The sequence below is a fragment of the Leptonychotes weddellii genome, chromosome 15, assembly GCF_054177405.1.
Source record: "Leptonychotes weddellii isolate Sample4059 chromosome 15, ASM5417740v2, whole genome shotgun sequence".
Taxonomy (NCBI): Eukaryota; Metazoa; Chordata; class Mammalia; order Carnivora; family Phocidae; genus Leptonychotes; species Leptonychotes weddellii.
The window spans coordinates 35682344-35706625 of NC_138383.1; the positions used below are offsets into that span (position 1 = coordinate 35682344).

Consider the following 24282-nt stretch of genomic DNA (forward strand, 5'->3'; position numbering starts at 1 on the left):
AAGGGGTGATAGGAATAAATATTAGTCACTTAAATTCATGAAAGGGAGCCAGAGAGACATGGAAAGCGCTGGGGTTTCCCCTTTCAAGCCCCAATCAGCCAGCCTGGAGCCACGAGGTCCCATCATAATAATCACCACTACTTAATGGGTGGCCCCTAGTGCCAAGGATTCACACAGCTTATCCAGTGTCAGGGGTCCCCTTAGGTCAGTGTGAAACCACCATGTGACAGCTGAGGAAATGGAAGTCAACCAGTGAAGTGACTCAAGGACACAGAGCCAGAACTGCTGAACGGGGATTCCAGACCCAGGTCTAAGGATGCCAAAGCCATTGCCAGTGGATTCTGGTGTCCTGACACTCTCCACTGGGGGAGCGAGGCCTGATGCTTCTCCTAGGCAGAGTTCAGGCCAGACACCATGACCAGATTGGGAGCAAGGGCCACCTGGACCCGCGTGCTCATCTTCACCAAACCTGATTGTGCCTGAGCTCTGCCTCTGCACCCTCCGAGGCTCGCAGACTTGTATCAAAGGAGCAGAACCACTCTCTATAAAGGGATTTGCAAGGGACACCTGGGGGGCTCAGTCGGTTCAGCATCTACCTTCAGCTCAGGTCATGATTCCAGGGTCCTGGGATTGAGCCCTGCATTGGGCTCCTTGCTCAGCAGGAGCCTGCTTTTTTCTCTGCCTTCTTTGTGGAGATGCTGAGCACACAGCCTCCCCAGGAGTCTGAGAAGCTGCAGGAGGATCCCAAGAAGTCAGAACAGTGGCAGGCTGGGCAGCTGTCCTCCCCCCACCCCCAATCAGGGTCAGTCAGCAAATAAGAGATAATATGTAAGCTACAGAAGAACCTGCCCTGCCTTTCTGGGCATTAAAAAAAAAAGGTTGTATTAGTTATCTATTGCCCTGTAACAAATTACTCCTAAACCTAGCAGGTTAAAACAACATAAATTTATTATGTCACACTGTTTCTGTGGGTCAGGAATGTGGCAGTGAGTCCGCTGGGTGATGCTGTCTCCGTCTCTCATGAGGTTACAGTCAAGGTGTCAGCCGGGCCTGCAGTCAGCCGAAGGCTTGGCTGGGGCTGGAAGACCGACTTCCGCGGTGGGCCGCTCTCATGGCGGTCCCCTGGAGCCCTCCGCTCCTTGCCCCGTGGACCTCTCCATTGGGCTGCTTGAGTGACCTCATGACGTGTCAGCGTACGGCTCCCAGGGCAGGCGACCCAAGAGAAAGCGAGGCAGAAGCCTTGGTCATCAGGAACCACCATGTCTGCAATCTCTTACTTGTCGCTCAGCTCTGTCCTCTGTGAGAGAGGCCCTTGTAAGAGCGTGAATATCAGGAAGTGGGGGGCATTGGGGGTCTCTTGGAAGCTGGCTACTACAAGGGACGCCAGGGTGCTACTGAAATCAAGAGGTCCCAGGAGCTTTACCAGGGTGCCCTGCTTTCCCAACCAGTTGGAGACCTCTTCAAGTTCACAGACAGCCTCCCACCTGCTGACTCTTCCCCAGAATCCCAGCCACACGCTGCCTAAGCATCCCCACTTGGAAACCCAAGCGGCATCCCCAACTACTGCACTGGGCAACGCTGAACTTCTGAATTTCCCCAGACCTTCTCCTTGCATCCTTTTTCCCATCTCAGAAGTGGCAACTCTGTCCTTCTGGTAACTCAGTCCCGAACTCGGATATCATCACTCCTCTTCCCTTTGTCTCATTTGCCATGGCCCATCCACCACCAAATCCTGCTCGCTCTGCTTGCAAACAGATGTGGGGTCCACCTGCGTCTCACCACCTCTGCTGCTGCCCCCTGGGCTGCACCCCATTCTCTCCCACCCAGGTCACTGTCATTGCCTCCCGACCGGTGACCCCGCCCCTGCCCCGTAGTGTCTCCCTACGTGGCAGCCAGAGCGATCCCGTTCAAAGCGGGTAAAGGTCATGTCACTCCTTTTCTCAGACTCCTGCAATGGCCCCCACTGCCTCAGAGTAAGAGCCAGTCTCCGCAGTGGCCTGCAGGGCCCTGCACCACCTGACCCCCAGCTCTCCCGCCTTCATGCCCTCGTGAACCTCACCTGTCCCCTCCGCCCCTCACCCCTCTGCTCCAGCCACACTGGCCTCTGCTACACATCAGACCCTCTCCCCTTTAGCGCCTCTGCTGTTCCCTTCATCCGAGACCCTTCCCTCAGAAGCAGCCAGGGCTCAGTTCCTCAGGTGTCACCTTCTCAGTGGGATCTGGCCTCATCCCTCCCATTTAACCCAGCAACCCTCACACCTCCTACACGCCCCACCTGTCTTCCCTGATTATGTTCTTCCACTGTACTCCACATTTCCCCATCTATTGCCTGACTTAGTTGTTTATCTGTTCACTGTCTGTTTCCCCCTTTGGAATGTCAGCTGGATGAGGGCTGAGACTGCTGTCTGTTTTGTTCACTGTTGTGTCCACAGAGCCTACAGCAGTGGCTGGCAGGTGCTCAGGAAGTACCCGAATAAATAGCAGATCCTCAAAGATACGGTTGTCTTAGACCCTTCTCCAGTTGCTTAGGGTTCCGGCTACAGTGGTGCTGACAATTGCCTTGGGCAAGTCACTTCTCTGCCCCTTGGTTTTCCCCTCTGTGAAAGAGGGATAATAAAAACAAATATCCCAAGATACCGTTATGTGAATGCAATGAGCTTAGGGACCAGCCCACTACTTGGCACATAGCAGGTCTTCCCGGAGAAGAAGGTGCCTTGTCCTGCATACTCTAAAAGTCTTCCTGTCCTGGTCATGGGACATCTGGGCCTCCAGGGCTCTTGGCCTTTGGGATTTTCCAGAACCGGATCAAGATCTCTTATGATTGCCAGTATTTTTCCACTGTAAAAAACCAATCTCTCTGGATTCTGCCCCTGAGAGTCACGGAAAGTTATGAAAAGGCTCACGGGGCAGCCCTGTCCACTGAGAGATCCTCTCAGGAGAGAAAGGAACTCAGAGGACACTTCACCTCATGGGACCGCAGATCTTGAGCAATGCCCTCATCACCCACACACTAAATTACAGAAATCACTCATATCTGGAGACACCTTGGAGGAAAGTTTGTCCAGAGTCTGCAGACTGGCAGCCAAGTGCTAGAGGGGACTCAGGGACCAGATTGTTCTGTCAGGCCTGCACCACATTTTGAACACAACAAAATCTGAATACCTGTGGGCAGGTCAGGAGAGTCAATGTCTACAGACCCCGCCGCTCCCTACTGCCTCACACCTAGCCAGATTTGCATATTTGCTTTGCCTGGACCCCCGAGCAGGCCACCTGTGCACTTCACAGGCAAGACTGTAAGACACTGACTCCTTGGAAAATCATCTCAGCCTCTTGCTACTAGGATCGTTTCGGATTCCTATTTAGCCAGCAGTTAAGAGCACAGTCGTCCATATCATCCAAAACCATGGAGTCATTTCCAGGCCCCTCCTTTTTGATTCTTGACTGCCCCCCCTCCCCACCATTTTTCATACTCACCTCCTAATCCTATCTACTTAGCTCTAAAAAGAGGGGAGCCAGGCTGGCTGTGCTCTTGTCCAGGACACCCTCCCTCTGTAATCTGCCCCATTGGCACTTGCTGAAGGTCCCTGGTCCTGCATCACCTCCATTGAGAGTTCCCTGTCCTGATCCCCAACCAGCCTAATCTGGCCACGCTGTCTGGATGGACACCTATCAGGGCATCTTTCCCTCTGGGTTGCACTGATTTCTTTTAGGATCTGCTTCCCCCACCGGACCATGAACTCCTTGAGGGCAGGGATTGTAAATTACTTAGCTTTGTGTACTTAGGGCTCAGCTGATGTGGGTACTCCATAAATGGGTCCTGAAACTGTAATAGAAGAAAGAATGAATAAATGAAGGAAGGCAGGAAGGCAGGAGAGAAAGTAGGAAGGAAGAGACTGATTCATTAATTTGCTCTTCGCCTTCCACACATTTGCTCAGCAGGGTTCTGCCGCTGGAAATGCCCAGCCCTATCCGCTTGGATGTGTCCACCACACTTAAGAGGAATCCTGGGGGCATCTGGCTGGCTCACTTGGTAGAGCACGCGACTCCTGATTTCAGCCTGGTGAGTTCAAGCCCCACATTGGGCATAGAGCTTACTTTGGGGGAAAAAAAAAAAACTTAAAATTTTTTTTAAAAAAACCTAACAACTAAAAAAGAGGAACCCTGGGCCTGGGCCAGCTGTACATGACAGTCACCCCACCCTACCCCTGGCCACCATGTCACACCCAGCTTCAGCTCCTGGGATTTTTGTTGTAAATTTTATGATCTAACATATATGCCAAAAAAGACAAATAGTGCTCATTTGGGTGAATTTTCAAAGTGAACATATCCATGTAAGCAGCACCCAGATCAAGAAAGAAAGTGTAAATAACCCCGTTGCCAGTCACTACTCTCCCCGGGGGTGGCCATTATTCTGGCTCTTGTCACCATGAGTTTTCCTGCCTTTTAATTTCTATAAATATGATAATATAATATATGCTCTTTTGAGTTTGACTTCTTTTACTTAATGCTGGGTTTATGAGATTTATTGAGGTTGTGGGGTTTTTTTTTTTTAAGATTTTATTTATTTATTAGAGAGCAAGCGAGAGAGAAACAGCATGAGAGGGGAGAGGGTCAGAGGGAGAAGCAGGCTCCCCGCTGAGCCGGGAGCCCAATGTGGGACTCAATCCCAGGACTCCAGGATCATGACCTGAGCCAAAGGCAGTCGCTTAACCAGCTGAACCACCCAGGCGCCCGAGGTTGTGGTTTATTCATCCTCATTGCTATATAAAATTTCATGATATAATACTCCACGATTTATTTATTCATTCTGCTGCTGATGGACATTTGGGTTGTTTCCAGGTTTGGGTTATTCGGACTAGTGCTTTTTTTTTTTTTTTTAACGGAGGGGTGGGGGGCAAGGAGGGGCAGAAGGGGAGAGAAAGTCTTTTTTTTTATTTTAAGATTTTATTTACTTATTTGAGAGAGAGAGTGAGTGAGAGAGAAAGAGCACAAGCAGGGGGAAGGGGCAGAGGGAAAGGGAGAAGCAGACTCTCCGCCGAGTAGGGAGCCCGATGTGGGACTCAATCCCAGGACCCTGGGATCATGACCTGAGCCGAAGGCAGACGCTTAACCAACTGAGCCATCCAGGTGCCCTGGAGAGAGAGAACCTTAAGCAGGCCTCACTCCCAGAATGGAGCCCAACACAGGACTTGACCTCACAACCCTGAGATCATGACCTGGGCCAAATACCAAAAGTAGGCCGTTTAACTGACTGAGCCACCCAGGCGCCCCCAGACTGGTGTTTTCATGAGCATTCTTGTACACATCTTGGGGAACATGTGCACACCTCATCTATCTGGGTGGGAATAGCTAAGTTGTAGGCGAGGTGTATACTCTATTTTTGTAGAGACTTGCCACTTTTTTTTTTTAAGATTTTATTTATTTATTTGAGAGAGAGAGAGAGATCACGAGCAGAGGGGAGGGGTAGAGGGAGAAGCAGACTCCCCGCTGAGCAGGGAGCCCGAGGCGGGACTCAATCCCAGGACCCTGGGATCATGACCCGAGCCGAAGGCAGACACCCAACCGACTGAGCCACCCAGGCACCCCGAGACTTGCCATTTCCAAAGTAGCTGTGACCATTTCACTCCCAGCAGCAGTGTGTGAGAGTTCTAGTTGCTCCATATTCTCACGGCTGCTTGGCATTATCTGTCTGTCTGTGTCCAGGTATTCTGGTGGGTGGATTCTTTTGTTTTGACCACACATTCCATCTCACCGGCAATGCGCTCTGGCTCCCTGAGTTTGGGGTGGGTTCTGGAGAACCAGCTCCTCTGGTCCTCGGCTCTTTCCCTGCAGTTTGGATTTATAGCTTGTGTCCACCCCTTCAGGTCTGTAACAGGCCTCTCAACTGTGTCAGAGGACCCCCTTCCATGAGGAGCACTCCACCCTCAGATGACAGTACCCCGCAGTGTGGACCACCAGGAATGAGGATGGGAAGGGGGAAGAAAGGCATAAGGAAGCTCTTCTTCAAAGCCCATACAGGCCCTTCTCAAGACTACAGCTCACTTAGCTGGCCACCTGTGGGCCCTTTTCAGGTGTCATACTCAAAACAATGAGTAGGCATAACAAATAATTGAATAGGGGCACTCGGCTGGCTCTGTGGGAAGAGCACATGACTCTTGATCTCAGGGTCAGGAGTTCAAGCCCCACATTGTGCATAAAGCTTACTCTAAAAAAAATTAAATATAGGAAGTAAAATTATAAAACTCGTAGAAGAAAACATAGGGTAAATGTGTATGACCTTGGGTTTGTCATTGGTTAGATGTGACTACAAAAGCACAATCAAAGGAAATGGGATAAACTGGATGTCATCACAATCAAAAACTTTTGTTTTTCAAAAGACAATATCAAGAGAATAAAGACAACACAGAGAATGGGAGAAGATATTTGCGAATCATTTATCTGATAACAGGCTTGTATCTAGAATATATAAAGAATGCTTAGGGGCACCTGGGTGGCTCAGTCGGTTAGGCATCTGCCCTCAATGAAGGTCATGGTCTCAGGTTCCTGGGATTGAGCCCCGCATTGGGCTCCCTGCTCAGCGGGGAGTCTGCTTCTCCCTCTCCCTCTGCCCATCCCCCCACTCCTGCGTGTGTGTGCGCGCGCGCTCTCTCTCTCTCAAATAAATAAATAAAATCTTAAAAAAAATAAATTAAAAAAACATTTGGGGGATGGGAAGAATGCTCTAAAATTGTGGTGACGGCTGCACAACTCTGAATATACTAAAATCCATTGAATTGTAGACTTTAACGTGTTGAAGTATATGGTATGTGAATTAGATTTCAATAAAGCTGTTATAAAAAATAATTAAAAAGTCGTTGAAATCCTCACTGCTGTTCCTTGGGAAAATGCTGAAAGGGAAGGTATGGGTTAAATGGATAGTTGGCCCCCCCCCAACCACCAAGATATGTCTGCATTCTAAGCCCCAGAACCTGTGAATGTGACTTGATTTGGAAAAAGGGTCTTTGCAGATGTAATTAAGCATCTAAAGAGGAGATCATTCTGGATTATCCAGGTGGACCCTAAAACCAACAGCAAGTGTCCTTATAAGAGAGTCACAGAGGAGAGATCTGCAGGGAGAAGGCAGGGCTGTGTGGAGACAGTGACTGGGGTGATGCAGCCACCAGCCAAGGGATCACTGGAGAGCCCAGAGGCTGGGAGAGGCAAGCATTCTCCCCTGGAGCCTTCAGAGCACCCCGCCGGCACCTTGATTTCAGACTTCTGGCCTCCACAACTGTGAGAGAATGAATTTTGGTCTTTTTAAGCCATCAAATTTGTGGCGATCTACCTGGTAGAGCCACCCTAGGAATCAAGCACAGGGAATTACTCGAATCATGCACCAACGCTTTTAAAGGCCCACTTCCTCAAGTGTCTCTGTCCTTCTGTCTTTCTGTCTTTCTGTTCTGGCATGAGGGGCGCCTGCTGCCAGTCTCCCTCTTGCCTCCCTCCCAACTCCAGTGCCTTCCATGGCAACCCAGCTGGGGCCTCAGCACTTCTCCTGTTCCACCCGGAAAGCCCAGGAGCTGGAGCTCTCCTTAGTGATGGCAGGAAGAGGAGAACGTGAATGCCCTTCCTGCCTTTCCCTGTCCAGATCTTTCCAGGGAATAGCCACATAGTTCTCCCAACTGCCCTTTGATTTCTCCCCAGCCCTCTTCACCAACGTCCTCCCCATCACTATTTGGCTTTTGAAACAACCCGGGAACCAGCCCACTTCTCTCCATCCCTTTGTCTCTCCTTTGGGTTCAGGCCCCCAACATCTCCCCTTGGACCACATGTCAGGTGTCCTGCCCCCTCAACCCATCTGTCTCAAGTCCACTCGGGCCACTCTAACAAAATACTACGGTCCTGGTTCATGGAGGACCGTACCCTCACTGCATACTTTCACTCTCAGTGGTGAAAGGGGCGAAGGCACGAATCCCAGAGCCCTCAGGACCTCGTCACCCCGCTAAGGCCCTACCTCCTGATACCATCACCTTGGGGGTTAGGATTCCATCATATGAATTAGGGGGAGAGACACAAACGCGGGGTCTATAGCCCCACCCTTCACACTTCAGCCCCAGAAAGTGTTCCAGCAGCGCAAGTCGGAGCATGCTATGCCCCAGCTTAGACCCCCCTCAGTGTCTCCCTCTGCTCTAAGCCTGTATCCAAAGTCATCAGCCTGGCTTGGGAGGGCCTCATCCTCCTCTTTCTCCAGCCTCCTCAGTGCCCTACTGACAAGCACACTCCTCTCAATCTCCTTGCTCTTGCACGGGTTGTTTCCTCCTCCTTGAGCGCTCTGCCACCCCCACCCCCCAGTCCCCACACTGGCTCCTCCTCAGCCTTTGGCCCCAGCCAACACTTCCTCAGAGGAGCCTTGTCTAATCCTCTAAGTTAGGCTGAGTGGCTCCTGCTCTGTGTCCCCCCAGCACTGATATTCATCTCCAAGCTCACCTACCATACACTATAGCTGCTGGGACTTCATGGTGCAGCTCTCTGGGCCATTCTTGCTCATCACTGGACCTCCACTGCCCAGCCCCGGAACGTACTAGGCAGTTCGTATCAAGAGATACTGCTAACTTCATTATTTAATGAATTGGGGGAGCTGGGCAGGGGATTGTTGACTCACTATCCAAATTTAGAAGAAGGGCAGTATGGAACAAGGAAAGATAAGACTGGGGTGCCTGCCCTCCTCCTGTGCCACAGCCAAGTGGCTGCCCTTGCTTCCTCCAGGACGGACCTAAGCCCTTCTGCTGGGAGCCTGCAGCTGGAGCACAGGGGAGATCTGGAGCACAAAAGGAGAGATTTCACCTCTTGTGGGAACAAGAAGCTCTACTTTGGCACCCATGCCTTAGTGTGTTTACTCGAAGAAAATGGGTTCCCAACCCAGCAAGCGGGATTCACTGCCTCTGCATTGGTCAAGATCATGGACACCAACATGGATATTGTCTACAAGGATATGGTCACCAAGATGCAGCAGGAGATCGCTGTTCAGCAAATAATGCCTCAGATTGCTAATGTGAAAAAAGGTATTATTTTGGAGAAGAGTGAATTTTCAGCCCTCAGAGCAGAAAATGAGAAAATAAACCTTAAATTACATCAGTTAAGACAAGTAATGGATGAAGTAACCAAAGTCCAAACAGATACCAAATTAGACTTCAATCTAGAAAAGAGCACAGTGCAAGAATTGTATTCATTGAATGAAAGGAAGCTGCTGGAAATGAGGACAGAAATGGTGTCATTGCATGCCCAGCAAGATCGGGCTGTCACCCAAACAGGAAGATAGACACTGTGAGGTCACTGGCCTCAAAACCATGCTGGAGTCTCACAAGCTCGATAACATTAAATATTTAGCAGGGTCTGTATTTATGTGCCTAACAGTAGCTCTGGGATTTTATCACCTGTGGATATAATAAAGTGTCTATTTAAAGAGAGAGAAAAAAAAAAGACTGGGGCTCCTGGGTAGTTCAGTCGGTTAAGCGTCTGCCTTCGGCTCGGGTCATGATCCCAGGGTGCTGGGATCGAGCCCCATGTCAGGCTCCCTGCTCAGCGGGAAGCCTGCTTCTCCCTCTCCTCCCAGCTTGTGCTCTCTCTCGCTGTCTCTGTAAGTATCTGTCTCTGTCTCTCAAATAAATAAATAAAATTTAAAAACAAAAGTCTTTAAAAATTAAAAAAAGGTAAGATTGCCTTTGCTGAGATCATAATATAAACTAACATTTATTAAGAATCTTATAAGTGGGACGCCTGGGTGGCTCAGTCGGTTAAGCGTCTGCCTTCAGCTCAGGTCATGATCCCAGGGTCCTGGGATCGAGTCCCGCATCGGGTTCCCTGCTCCGCGGGGAGCCTGCTTCTCCCTCTGCCTCTGCCTCTCTCTCTCTCTCTCATGAATAAATAAATAAAATCTTTAAAAAAAAAAAAAAAGAATCTTATAAGCTTTAGGAGCCTTTAAACACATTTAGTCATTCCACAAACATCTGAGCACCCACTGTGGGTCACATACTAAGAACATGCATGTGGATAAAACAGTGCTGGTCCTGGGGCGCCTGGGTGACTCGGTCGGTTGGCAGAGCCAGAGAGGCCGACCACACACGTTGAGCAACCTCAGGAGAGGTAGGCCTAAGGCACCCAGAGGTGAAGTGACACCCAAGGCCACACTGTTACTACCTGACAGAGCTGAGGTTTGAATCCTGGCGTGCCTGGTTTCAAGTAGCTCTTTTTTTACAAAGCCATCCTGCCCCAGGGATCGCCTTAGACAAGGAGCCTGGAGTCCCTACGCAGGGGCCTTTCTTTTCAATCATAAGGCGGTGAGGCTGTTCTATCCACAGACAGGGCTTTGGTTGGCAGCTCTGTAAATGAAAACACTGCCCTTTGCCCCGGGAGACTTCCTCTAGCTCTTTTAAGAAAAATTCCTCTGCCTTCCAGTCCTTCCAGCCCTTGCCAAGGACCCTTCAGCCCTAGACTGAATTACTGCTTGATAGACGAGGTCAATTTGGCAGCAGCTGGGTCCCAGAGTCTTGCAGAGCTGTGCAGTGACCATGGTCAGTGGCCGGGCTAGGTCCGGAAGCTGCTGGCCCCTCTCCTGGGCTCCCTCCTCTGCCTGCCTGCTGTCCCTCCTGCTGGCTGGAGGGCAGACGGAACAGACAGGAAGAGCGCAAGACAGTCTGGTGGCCAAGCCACACACCGGCTCCTGTCTGGGCCTCTGTCCCTGTGTGTCAGGCAGCCAGGTCTTCACGGGGCCCTGCCACCTCCCCATCACACCCTGAGGATGCTCCTTCCCATGCAGAGTGTCTGCTCAGCGTCCACCTGCTGAATTATTGTCTAGCACATTCGGTAGGGGGGTTTCTTTTAGAGTTCTTTGACCGGATTTTAACACGTGTCTGGGAGTGAGGTCCCCACACACAGCACCAAGCAATTCGGACACTGTGTACCCGGAAATGACATCAGATCCCACAGATCGAGGGCTCAGTCTGACACAACTGCTTCCCCCACCTCCTCAGACACCAGTCACAAGCCCCAGGCTGTTAACGTGCGCTGCAGACTCATTTGCTAGAGTGGCTCACAGAACCCAGGGAAACACCTAGTTTCATTTATCAGTTCACTAACGGATATGATAAAGGATACTAGACAGAGATACCTGGGGCAAAGTCCTGAACAAAGGAGCTTCTGTCCTTGTGGAGCTCGGGGCCCTGCTCAATGGCACAGGAAAATGGCCTGGTTCCCCAAGCTTTCTGAAACTAAGGAAAAGGACCCACAAGCTGTCCTTTTGGGTTTTTATGGAGGCTTCATGACGTAGTCATGATTGACTAAGTCATTGGCCTTTGGTTGATTCAACCTCCCCAGAGGTCAGGTGGAGGGTGGGGCTGAAGGTTCTGACCATTTAGTCACAGGGTCAGTCCTCCTGGTCACCAGCTCCCACCCTTGGGTGGGTCCAAAAGTCACCTTCATTAATAACAAGTCACCCATGTCACCTTCACAGTTCTGGAGGATTTTCAGGACTCGTGAAGACCAAATATATCCGAGAAATATATGAGTCAGCTGAATGACCAAATATGTATTTCTTATAAATCATTAGATCTCAGGGATGTTGTGGGTTGAATTGTGTCTCCCCAAAAGACATGTCCGAGTCCTGACCCCTGGTACCTGTGAATGTGACTTCACTTGGAAATCAGATTTGTGCTGATACATTGGATAAGTTTGGACCCTCCATCCAGCAACTGGCCCCCTTACAAGAAGAGGGAAATTTGGCCACAGAGACATGCACAAAGGGAAGACACACAGGGGGAGGGCCATGTGAAAATGGGGGCAGAGATTGGAGAGATGCAGCCATAAGCCAAGGATTGCCAACAATCACCAGAAGCTGGGAAGAGGCAAGGTGGGATCCTCCCCCAGGACTTGCAGAGAGGTCTGGGCCCTGCTGACACCTTGATTTTGGATGTCTAGCCTCTGAAACAGTAAGAGAATAAATTTCTGTTGTTTTAAGCCACAAAGTTTGTGATAATTTGTTACGGCAGCCCTAGGAAATGAATAGGGGGGGAGAGAGAGAGCTGACAAAAGTGTGCTGGTAGCATGGAACCACAGAAAGACCTAGACAACCAGAGGTTCGCTTCTTAGCTGTGTAAATACATGCAGGTTACCTCCCCACTCTGAGCCTGGATTTGTATTTAGAAGCAGTCAGCAATTTTAGGAGTTAGCTAGAGTCCTTGGCCCGAAGAGAAGATGGGGCTGGTGGTGGAGAGAGGATGAAGCTGAACACTGTCGTTTATTTATTTATTTATCTATCTATCTATCTATCTATTTATTTATTTATTTATTTATTTATTTATTTGAGAGAGAATGAGAGACAGAGAGCATGAGGGAGGAGGGTCAGAGGGAGAAGCAGACTCCCTGCCGAGCAGGGAGCCCGATGCGGGACTCGATCCCGGGACTCCAGGATCATGACCTGAGCCGAGGGCAGTCGCTTAACCAACTGAGCCACCCAGGCACCCGTCTTTTTTTTTTTTTTAAGATGTTATTTATTTATTCGAGAGAGAGAGAGAGAAAGCATACACAAGCTGGGGGAGGGGCAGAGGGAGAAACAGACTCCCTGCTGAGCAGGGAACCCCGACTCAGGGCTCGATCCCAGGACCCTGGGACAGGGCCAGGATTTAACCCTGAGCTGCTGGACCACAAAGCCCCTTTTCTTAACTGATGTGGGAAACAAAGGCAGAAGGAAATGTAGATAAAATGAAATATCCTTATAGGGGCGCCTGGGTGGCTCAGTCGTTAAGCGTCTGCCTTCGGCTCAGGTCATGATCCCAGGGTCCTGGGTTCGAGCCCTGCATCAGGCTCCCTGCTCGGCAGAAAGCCTGCTTCTCCCTCTCCCACTCCCCCTGCTTGTGTTCCTTCTCTCGCTGTGTCTCTCTCTGTCAAATAAATAAATAAAATCTTAAAAAAAAAAAAAAGAAATGTCCTTACAACCTGCAGATTGATTATTTGTTCCCCATTGTCAGTGTCTACCTGGGGCACCGGTGGGGAAATCTGAAGCGGGCGGTGTTATGTCCGGGGGTTGTCCTTGACCTTGAGGGTAGAAGGAGCCATGGCGCCCTAGGCATTGAGGATGCTATAAGAACAGGTATACGGGCTGCAGCCAAGGTGGTGCAGAAACAGGAGGAGAGGGAGGGGAACACAGAAGAGGTGAGGTGCTCTAGGAAGGCTGGAGGCGGATAAAAGCCAAGAGGGCAGAGAAAGAGGTCCCCCAGTCCTACAGCCTGTCAGCTAGGACAAATGAGCAGATGCAGGTTTTTTCCACCAAGAAGTAGAATTAGGCAGTCCATGTCAGGCTAGAGAAGACAGGGAATTTCCCCCAAACAAAGGGAATTTCAGCAGCTGCTTGGGACTATTCCTTAAAGTCCCCGTCCCAAAGTAGAATAATCGCAGTTGGCTCCAATTATAGCCATTAACCCGGGAAATGAGGGAGAAGCCCCCACATATGTTAGAAGGAACAGTAAGAGAGGCAGTGTCCCCTTCGTCAAGAAGGGCCTGTGTTTCCTCCAGCAACCTGGGCTTATTCCGAGGAGGCCTATTTAGATAATTATCATCCAATATATCAGAAGGGAGATTACTGGTCTGGTTACAGACCAAACACATTGTGCAAGAGGCCCTTAGGTCCAGGTCCTGATTTAGAGCCCTGGAGCCCTGGATGGTCCTAGGGTACCTCCGTCTGTTTGCCCTGTTTCCGGGAAAAGAGATCTAATTGATAGATCCGACTGAGGTTGTGCAGGGCCTTCTTAAATTTTGCAATCTGAATTGTTTCCAGGGGTAAAAGGCATCCCAAGGGAGAATCCTTGGGGACTCCCATGGTCCTTGGGAACTGAAGACAAGGTCCATTTCCAAAAATCCCCCCTGACTCCCAGGTGACATCCCACAGAAGTTATGTCAGAGGTTCTGGGTGTTAAAAGCGATCAGAGCGTGCCTCATATGAAAATTGCTATTAGGGGTGCCTGGGTGGCTCAGTGGGTCAAGCATCTGTTTGAAACAAAGAGAGGGCATCAAGTTTCTGGGTCTTATTACCATCCCAGCCATGGTATGAACTTAGAGGATTGCAGCCTGAGCAGTCGGCATGAAAATGTTCCAATAAGACCATACTCTTTGATCTGAGCCAAAGGCAGACGCTTAACCGACTGAGCCACCCAGGCACCCTGATAATTGCCACTTTCATGGAGTTCAAAATTTTAAAAATTTCTCCCAAGGCTTCTTCTTTGACTTACGTGTTATTTAGAAGTGTATTTCCTCTCCAAATACTTTGGAGTTTTCCAGCTATCTTTTTGTTACTGGTTTCTACTTTAATTCCATTGAAGTCTGTGAGCATAACTCTAGAGGAACAGAGTTATATATCCTGGACATTGCGCCTGTTATGTTATGAGGACTCTGGGTTCTGTGATATTCTCAAAATGTGTTGAAATTTTGTTTTATTGGGCAATTAACTTCAAACTCTGCTCTTGGATGGCAGCCCAAATCTCAGTTTAGTTTTGGGTTTGGTTTTTTTGTTTGTTTAAATTTTTCCTCAGCTGAAGTTGCTTCCGTGCATACGTGGTTCAGAGATTGAACCACGCCTATCCACAGAATCTGGGGTTGGGGCTCTCCCTCTTTGTGTGTCTCCTGTCTGGGGTTGCTCCTTCTACTTCTGGTTCCTTAGGTCATAAAGACTGCAGGTTTTCTATCTGTGCTATGATAACTGTAACCTGCTCTCAAGATCAGAAATAAAAAATGGGTAACTTCCTCCTTGTCATTCCCTAATGCTCCAGAGTCTACTTGCTTTTATTCATTTCCCAGGGCCTTGAGGGTGTGTGTGTGTGTGTGTGGGTGTGTGGGTGTGTGTGGGGGGGGTGGGTGGGTGGGTGTGTTGTCAAGAGTTGTTATCTGTGGGAGGGTTGTTCAGTAAGATCTTAACTGATTATCCCGGAAGAGAAACTCCCCAAACCAACTCATGGAGAGGTAACATGGCCACCCAGCCAGCAAATTGAAGAACTGACATTCAAACCTAGGCCTAACCAGCTCCAGCCCCTGCATGTACTTTGTATTATTCGGATCTGTCTTCTATTCCCCCAACTGAGAATCCCAGAACTTCTGATTGTCCAGGTGACAATAATGGGGCCTTCCAGAGTCTCTGACTTTCCCTTTGCACAAAATCTATCAAAAGTAAGAAGGGGATTTTACTCATGGTCTTTTTGTTTGCTTGTTTGCACAATATCTGTCCTGAGAAAGGGTGATGACCCAAATACATCAGCTTTGAAGTTAGAGGATCTGTGTTCTAATCCTGCCCCTAATGCCTGGGTGACCGTGGGCAGGTCGCTCCAATTTCCTCATCTGTAAAATGGGGGAAACAATGGTATTGACCTCAAAAGCTTGTGGTACAAAGATTAAATGTGCTACTTCACATCAAGTTCCAAGTACAATGCCTGACATGTCGTAAGCACTCACTAGATGAGACTGTCGGTCAGGGGTTCTTCCTAACCGGGGCCAATTGGGTTGCTCTGTGAGGTATTTTCTGGAGAGAGGAGGCAACAGGTCCCTGAGCTCAGGACCCCACAGAGAAGACACTGCTGACATCCCTGACATCTCAGCCTGAGTGGCACAGGGCCTGGAGATGGGAGGCGGGGACATGTTTGTGGGGAAAGGCCCAGAAAGAGTGAGCTCCCACCTAAGATGCGCAGCAGGGCCGGGAGGTCAGGCCAGCTCTCTGAGCTCTGCTTTCTGAAACACTGGTATTTTCACTCTGGTGAAAAGCCCAGTTCTCATCACAGGCTGAGCCTTGTGAGCAGGGGGGTGAGGACAGGCGTCCAGGGGCCCAAGAGGAGGGGGCTGTGAGCATGGCCACCACAGAAGGGCGATGAGGAGGAGCTTTCTGTTCTATTCTTCTCCAGTGGGCTGGAACGGTATCTGGAAGGAACACAAAGAGAGGCAGGGAAGGCAGTGAAGGAGGAAGGGAAGGGGCGGAGGGTGGGAGTGGGGGCTGGTGCGTGGGACTGGGAAGGCACGGAGAGAAGGCTGTTGTGGGGATGACGGGGATGGGGGCGGCACTTGGTTCTGCTCTGGGCCTGGAAGCAGGCCAGCAGGCAGCCGCCAGCTCACCGCGGCCAGCCCCTCCTGGGGAGCCGGCACTGCACTGCGGCAGGAAGAGAAAGCAGGGCAGGGTGCAGGGGTGGGAGGGTGTGTCTCTGCTCACCCACCCCTGCCTCGCTAAGGAAATGCCTAGGCAGCGAGCACTGACTCTGTTACGCCCTTCGACCCATCTAACTTATTTAACTGGAAAAAAACCTCCCTGCCCAGACAGACTTGGGGATCATGAAGCTCAGAGAGGGCAAATGAGCCAAGGTCACCCAGCTTGTAGGTAGCAGAGCTGGGAAGCTCCTTGCCCTACACCAGCTGCCTCTACCATCCCCAGCTGGGGCTTGGCCAGGGGTGCGGAGGAGCAGGGACAACAGACCAAGGGCCTCTCAGTCTTTTTCCGCTGCCCAAATCTGGCGGGCTCTTCCTGAAAGCTATCCTCTCTCATCATTCATTCATTCATTCATTCATGAGCGTCCGAGGCAGTGTGCTGGACCCTGGGGAGACCACAACGAACAAGCTACATACGGTCCTTTCCTCCCAAAGCTCACAGGCTAAGTGGGGTTCCTAAGGAGACTCAGAGTGATTTGGAGTAAATTTTAAATCCAGTACCCCCTCCCCCAACTTCGACACACACACACATCAACACACACCTGCCCCTTGCACCACCACCACACACGCCTGCTTTCGCACACACACAGTCTCTCAGCTGGAAACATGTTCTCCTGGGAGCCTCCAGGGTTCCTCACGCAGCCACTTGCTGCCCTGTCCACCCCTTGTCCCCAAGGCCTGAGTTTCTGTGGTTGCTCAGGCTCAGGGTGGAAGCGATGCTGCCCTTGACTAACAGACCAGCTCCGAGTCAGGCAATGTAGGTGGGGAGCCCCCGGTCAGCTGGACCCGAAGCCACGGCTCTCTTCCTCAGGTTGATCCCCCTTCTCAAGGGCAAACCTTGGGAAAAGCATGAAAAGCAGTGGATTCCGATTTTTCCAGGCTGGGGACGAGCCGGGGTTCAGCATTAGGAGAGAGGTAAAAGGAAGAGAGACATAGTGATTGCATGCCAGGCACTGTGCTGCAGGAGCTCCTCAAACCCTTCCTCAGCCCTGATGGGGACTCTGGGGGGGCATTCTCTTTGTATTTTACAGGGTAAGGAACGGAGACTCAGAGAGGTTAAGTAACTTGTCCAAGGACACATAGCTAGGAAGTAGCAGATCTGGGACTCCTGGCCCTTCACTACAATGCGGTGGCTTCTGGTCCTGTGGCCACCTCCTTTGTGCTGCAGACAGCACAGTGTCCTCCTCCTCTCCCTCACCCCTCCCACCTCTCAACACCCCCCCCCCCTGCCGCCCCCCCAGCTACTGGACTTCGCTTCTCACCTCCTCCTCCACCTCACAGCAAGCGGTCAGGGCCACCTTCCTCCATAGTGCTGGGGAAGTTTTGAAAGAGAAGCATAGCCCCTTGAGACCACAAACAGACCAGGACCCCATGGCCCAGGTGACTCTCAAACAGAGTCAGTTACTGGGATACATGAAATGTCCTCTCATCGAGCCATGTCATCCAAGCTACAGAGATGCTGGACCAGAGCCAGTGGGGGGAGAAAGAAAGCTAAAGAGAGGGTTTGAAATGAAATGTTCTGATGGGGGCCAGGGCCTCTGGGGCTGCCCACTTGATGGGAGGCCAGACTCCTCACTGCCCATTCAGCCCTACCATGGCCGCTCTAAGCCTGGGTTATAAATAGCTGGGAATATAAATGTTGAGCAGGGAGAGCAGAGTCTAGCTTGTTCCTGGGCTGAGAAACAGGGACTGGGGGTGAGGGGACAGTGGCTGGTCTGGAACCAGACTTAAGGTTTGCTGGAAAGATCTTTCTCTTCCAACAGCAGCTGTGAGAGATCTGGGTCCTGAGCTGCCCCAGGGTGGAGACCACACACACCCTGCTTTGGGTATCTGGGGGTGCCTAAGTCCTTCCTAGATGACCATGGACCCTTCACCAGGGCCAGGATGCTCTGAGGTCTCTGCCAATGGGGAGGAAACTCACATGCATTGAGCATCTACTAGGTGGCGGACACTGGGCACATCATGATGTCATCACTGAGATAAATGCATGAATAGCAACCACTTCTTTTTTTTTTTTTTAAAGATTGTATTTATTTATCTGACAGAGAAAGACACAGCGAGAGAGGGAACACAAACGGGGAGTGGGAGAGGGAGAAGCAGACTCCCCGCCGAGCAGGGAGCCCGATGCGGGACTCGATCCCGGAACTCCAGGATCATGACCTGAGTCGAAGGCAGTCGCTTAACCAACTGAGCCACCCAGGCGCCCCAAATAGCAACCACTTCTTGAGTAGCTGCTACCTCAGCAAGCCCATTGCACACTTTACATACAATGATATTGTTGTGCTATGATTGTTCATGTCAATAACACAATAATGCAATAACAGTAACACAAAAACACAATGACACACAGTAACTACAATAACAGTAACTACAATTTCTTTTTTTTTCTTCAAGATTTATTTATTTCAGAGAGAGCATGAGCAGAAAGGGCAGAGGGTGAGAGAGAGAGAATCTCAAGCAGACTCCATGCTGAGTGTGGAGCCCAATCCTACAATCATGATATTACAACCTGAGCCAAAACCAAGATTTGGATGCTTAACTGACTGAGCCACCCAGGCACCCCAGTAACTACAATTTCTTGAGCACATTTCATGCTTCAGGCTTTGGCTTAGGCTTTACAGATCATCATCAGCAGCATCATCATCATCAGGCTGCTATTTGTTGTCAACTCATGGCTGCTGTGTTCAGCATTTACTAAAGATTCGTTAATTTAATTAATTTATTTGAGAGACAGAGAGAACACAAGCAGGGGGAGGGGCAGAGGGAGAGGAAGGAGCAGACTCTCCCCTGAGCCAGGAGCCCGACGTGGGGCTCGATCCCAGGACCCTGAGATCATGACCTGAGCCGAAGGCAGATGCTGAACCATCTGAGCCACCCAGGCGCCCCTATTAAAGATTCTTATTTGTCTCGAGTAACCTAATCCTTATATCTGCCTTGTGAGGTAGTTACTCCTTTTTTTTTTTTTTCTTTAATGTCCAGTGCATGTATTAACTCCCTCGTTTTGAACTTGAAGAGATACATGTGAAGATGGTACTTGGCTGGTCATGAGATGGGAAAATAGCAAGATTCCTTGAGGTAGGTATTGTTACCCCCATTTTGCAGATGAGGAAACTGAAACACACAGAGATTAAATGACTTGCTCAAAGTCACCTGGCTAGCAAGTGGCAGATGGAGATTTGAATTCAGGTCTCTCACTCCAAAGCTTAGCTCTTCCCACAGCACATCTCTGTCCAAGGCAGCAGATGTGGAGAAATGCTTGTTGGGTGGATGAATGAATGAATGAATGAATGAATTAACATATGTCTGCCCGAGGTGATGGGTGGAATTTCCAAGCCCTGAGAGGTGAAGCAGATTGCTCAAGGTCACAGAGCCAGATGGTAGCAAAATAGGTGAGGAGTCCTGGCTCTGGTCTTACAGTGCGGGCTTCCCTCCCAAACCTTCTTGCTTCTTGGAGTAGAAACAGCCTCTTTTTGGCAACCGTTTTGCTCTTACTCATGTCTGAGATAACAGTAGATTCCAATTTCCAGGCCAATTCATTTCCCACCCTTTAGGGAGCCTGGCAGAGGCCCAGGGCTGGGCGCTGCCCCTCCCCACACAAGCAATCAAGGTTAACTGGCCAGCCAGTCACTGGAGAGTCATTTTCTTATCTCCCCCTTTCCTCCAGGTTCTTCCAGCTGGAGGGCCCAGAGTTCCTGCTGGGTGCAGAGGTGTCCCCTTGGTCCTCAAGACTGTCTGGGCACCACCTCCCCACCCAAACTTCCCCATGTCTGCCACTGGGGGTCTGTGCAGGGTTGTGCGGACAGCTCTGCAGCCTTGGGCAAACCAGAGGCCCTTCTCTGGGTCCAGTTTTACTCCTCCGCCAAGACGGGGATCGACTGAGTTGCCTTCCAGGTCTCACCCCACTTCCTGGGCTCTCTGGTGATGAGCCAGCGGGGCACCTCCTGCAGCTCACTCTTGCCTGGGAGGAGGGGGCAGGGAAGGAGCCTGGGCCGCCTGCCAGGCTCCCTGAAGGGTGGGAAATGAATCGGCAAGGAAACTAGAATTTGCTGTTAATCCAAGCACGAGTAAGGGCAAGACGGTTGCCAAAAAGAGGCTGTTTCTACTCCGAGCAGCAAGAAGGTTTGGGAGGGAAGCCCGCACCAAGAGACCAGAGCCAGGACTCCTCACCCTTCCTGCGCCACCTCCCGCTCCATCTCCCACTTCCTCGTCCTCCCTTCTCTCGGACACACTTTTCCAAAGAGCGTCTACACGCCCTGCTGTCATCTCATTTACCCTTTCACTCTTGCAGGGGAGTTCCCGCCCCTGCTCTCCTGTCCCTGATCTCGGCCTGCATCCCCCACGACCGTGACCGTGACCGTGACTGTTCTGCTCTGTAGCAGCTGACCTATCTGACCACTATCCAACACACCCTCTGTCTTCCTCTGATCTCCAGCCCTTCCCACTCACTCTTCAACACGGGGGTTCTCCCAGACGTGCTTCAACTCTCCATCCTTCCCACCCGCCCCCAGCCTCTCCTTCCCTCCCAGGGCTTCACCAGACTCCCAAGACTGCATTCAGCAAACGCCACTCTTCCGAGCCCCTGGATCCCTAAGAGCCCTGACCTCCCACCACTTCCTCAGGGGGGCCGCAGCCCCTCAGATGCAAGATGCCACAGCCCGTCATCTCATCCTCTTTCTCCCCTAACCCGATCGCCTTCTGCAGGCACCGCCCTTCGCCTGGTTGCTAGGGCAGAAGTATCCGATGCATTAAGATGTCCCCCATGGCTGCCCAGCCCCTCTCCCACACCCTCCTACTCCTCCTCCAGAGCCTCTCCTACCGCCTAAATGGTTCTCAGCTGCAGCGGCCCCACACTTCTCAGTTCCGGCCCTCATTTCCTCTCACCAGACCCTTTCTCCACAGAGTGGCCCGAGAGACTGCTTTAAACACAAATTGGATCATGACACCATCTGCTCGAAGCTCTGCATGGCTCCCCATGGCTCTCGGGAACAGTGCACACCCCTTAGCCTTGTAGACCCACGACTGAGCCCTTCTCTGCCCCTCCATCTCCCTCCCCTTCCAACTCTCACCTATATAATTTGTCTTCAATGATTTGTTTTATTTATTTATTTATTTATTGAGAGGGAGAGGGGGGTGGGGCAAAGAGAGAGACTCCTATGCAGGCTCCATGCCCAGAATGGAGCCGTAGGAGGGGCTCAGTTTCACAACCCGGAGACCATGACCTGAGCCAAAATCAAGAGTCGGACGCTTAACAGGCTGAACCAGCCAGGTGCCCCTGTCTTCAAGATTTGACAAATGGTTTTATTAAAGTGTACTTTATATGTAATAAAAGTCACTCATTCTAGGTGTAGAGCTTGATGAATGTGGGTGATTGAGTACAGTTATATGCACGTTGCTGTTACCCTGAAGGTCCCCTCGGGTCCCTTTGCAGCCCCTCTCCCAGCCCCAGGCAACCATGGATTTGCATCATGTCATTATCGCTTTGTCTTCTCCAGAATTTTACATAAACGAAATGATGCCATTTGTAATCAATCTGTGTTTGACTTCCTACATTCAGCCTGATGTTGTGGGATCTATATATACTACTGCATGTGTTAACATGTCATTCTTTTTATGGTTGAGCAGGATCCCTTCGTATGAATATACTACAACTGGTTTATCTGTTCATCTGTCAGAGGACATTTGCTCTATCATTTTTGGCTAATATGAATAATGATGCTGTGAACATCGCCGTACTAGTCTTTGTAGAGACCTGTTTTAATTTCTCTTGGTAAATACCTAGGAGTGAGATGGCTGGGGCACATGGTGAGGGTGTGTTTAATTTTATAGGGCCCTTTCATACCGCTCTCCAAAGTGGCCGGAGTATTTTACACTCTCACCAACAGCATATGAATGCTCCAGTCCCCCGCCTCCTCTCTGACATTGGATATGGTCAGTTCTGTCTCACATTAGCCGTTCTAAAGGGCATGGAGTGGCACATCATCTCCTGATGACCACTCACGCTCACGGACTTCTCGTGTGTGTTCTGGCTGTTCTTACATCTTCTTTGGGGTGCGCCTGTTAAAATCTTTTGCCCATTTCTTAAAAAGATTTTATTTTTAAGTAATCTCTACACTCAACACGGGGCTCGAACCTACAACCCCACGATCACGTTGCATATTCTACCGACTGAGCCAGCCAGGCGCCCCTTGCCTGTTTTTTATTGGGCTCTTGCTCTTGCATGTTTTTCTTTTCCTCTTCCTTTTTTTGGTTTCCTTTCTTTGAGTCTTAACAGATCTTATTTTTTAAAATATTTTATTTATTTATTTGACAGTGAGAGAGTGAGCACGAGCAAGGGGAGGGGCAGAGGGGGAGAGAGAGAGAGAGAGAATCTCAGGCACACTCCACACTGAGCACAGAGCCTGATGCGGGGCTCCATCTCACGACGCTGAGAGCATGACCTAAGCTGAAATCAAGAGTCAGACGCTTAACTGACTGAGCCACCCAGGCACCCTCCTAACAGATCTCTATATGTGTTTTATATATGCAGCTCTCTGTCAGATATGTTTTGTAAATATTTCTTCCGGCTCTGTCACCTTAGTGGCTTTTCAACTGCAGATTATGGGGCGCCTGGGTGGCTCAGTCCTTGGGCGTCTGCCTTCGGCTCGGGTCATGATCCCAGGGTCCTGGGATCGAGCCCCGCATTGGGCTCCCAGCTCAGCGGGAAGCCTGCTTCTCCCTCTTGCACTCCCCCTGCTTGTGTTCCCTCTCTCACTGTCTCTTTCTCTGTCAAACAAATAAATAAAATCTTTAAAAAAATAAAATAAAAAATAAAAATAAACTGCAGATTATGATGCATTAGTGAGTTAGGAAATCATTTTAGTGGGTCCGGACTAGCCTATATTTTTTGAATAAAGTAGAATAGAATAGTCACTTACAGAAGGTGCTGCATACAGTAAGGCTAAGTATTGCTTCACACACTTTCAGTTGTATGCGTGTGTGTAAAACCGGGTCATAAAGTAAAATGAATTCCTTCCCATGGTCATAAATACTTGCAAGCCTCTGCTCTAGCCCCATAAGTACTCAGACTGTGTATATTTAATGACCAAAGAAGCAAATGAACGGACTGGCCATAACCTCGGAAGGTCTCCCAATCTGCTGGATTTCTCAAATCATGGCATTTTCAGTGCCTCCAGCGGCAGCTGCAGGAAGAGGCTAAAACACTTTTCATAGCCAACTTCCTTTTAGTTGAGACATTCCTCTCCCCCGCACCCCACCCCCGTTGACAGCTTCTCTTCAGTCAGTCACTGTTTCCCCAAGTGTACACCTGACGCAAAAATCCCAGGGACTGGGCGCCTGGGTGGCTCAGTCGTTAAGCGGCTGCCTTCAGCTCAGGTCATGATCCAGGAGTACTGGGATCGAGTCCCGCATTGGCCTCCCTGCTCAGCGGGAAGCCTGCTTCTCCCTCTCCCACTCCCCCTGCTTGTGTTCCTGCTCTCGCTGTCTCTGTCCCTGTCAAATAAATAAATAAAATCTTTAAAAAAAAAAATCCCTGGGATTTCTCTGTGTGGAGAAGTGGGGGATGACTGGGAAGCAGTAGGTCAAGTAAAGGTAAACGATTGCCTTTATTGCAGGACTTCTCAGAGCCTTTAACTTGCTAAGGGACATTGTGGATCTCCAAGAGGGAGACAAAGCTGGCATCATTCCCCAGGTTTATTTGAATACAAAATCTTTCCTCAGTCAAATGTGGAAATAACTCAAATGTCCATCAGCTAATGAATACATAATCAAAATGTGGCACATCCACACAATGGAATATTTTTCAGCCAGAAAAAGGAATGAAGCACTAACACATTCTACCACATGGCTGAACTTTGCAAACAGTATGCTCTGAAGAAGCCAGACACAAAAATAGCACAAATTGTATGATTCCGTGTTTATGAAATGCCCAGAATAGGCCAATCTATAGGGACGGAAAGTAGATCAGTGGTTGCCTAGGGCTGAGGGAAGTGAGGAATTCGAGGGCGATAGCTGAAGGGCAGAATTTCTTCTAGAAATGATGAAAATGTTCTAGAATCAATTGTGGTGATGGCTACA

At 50.1% G+C, this 24282-nt stretch overlaps 1 long non-coding RNA gene and 1 pseudogene across 1 annotated transcript; both read left to right on the forward strand.

The window, feature by feature from the left end:
- Positions 1–3936: 3936 nt before the first annotated feature.
- On the forward strand, positions 3937–23692 carry LOC145717391 (uncharacterized). Its single transcript, XR_014140572.1, has 3 exons — positions 3937–4060; positions 19189–19284; positions 19874–23692. It is a non-coding gene; the product is annotated as an uncharacterized LOC145717391 (long non-coding RNA).
- LOC102750422 (mitochondrial calcium uniporter regulator 1 pseudogene) lies at positions 6885–9928 on the forward strand (annotated as a pseudogene).
- Positions 23693–24282: the final 590 nt, after the last annotated feature.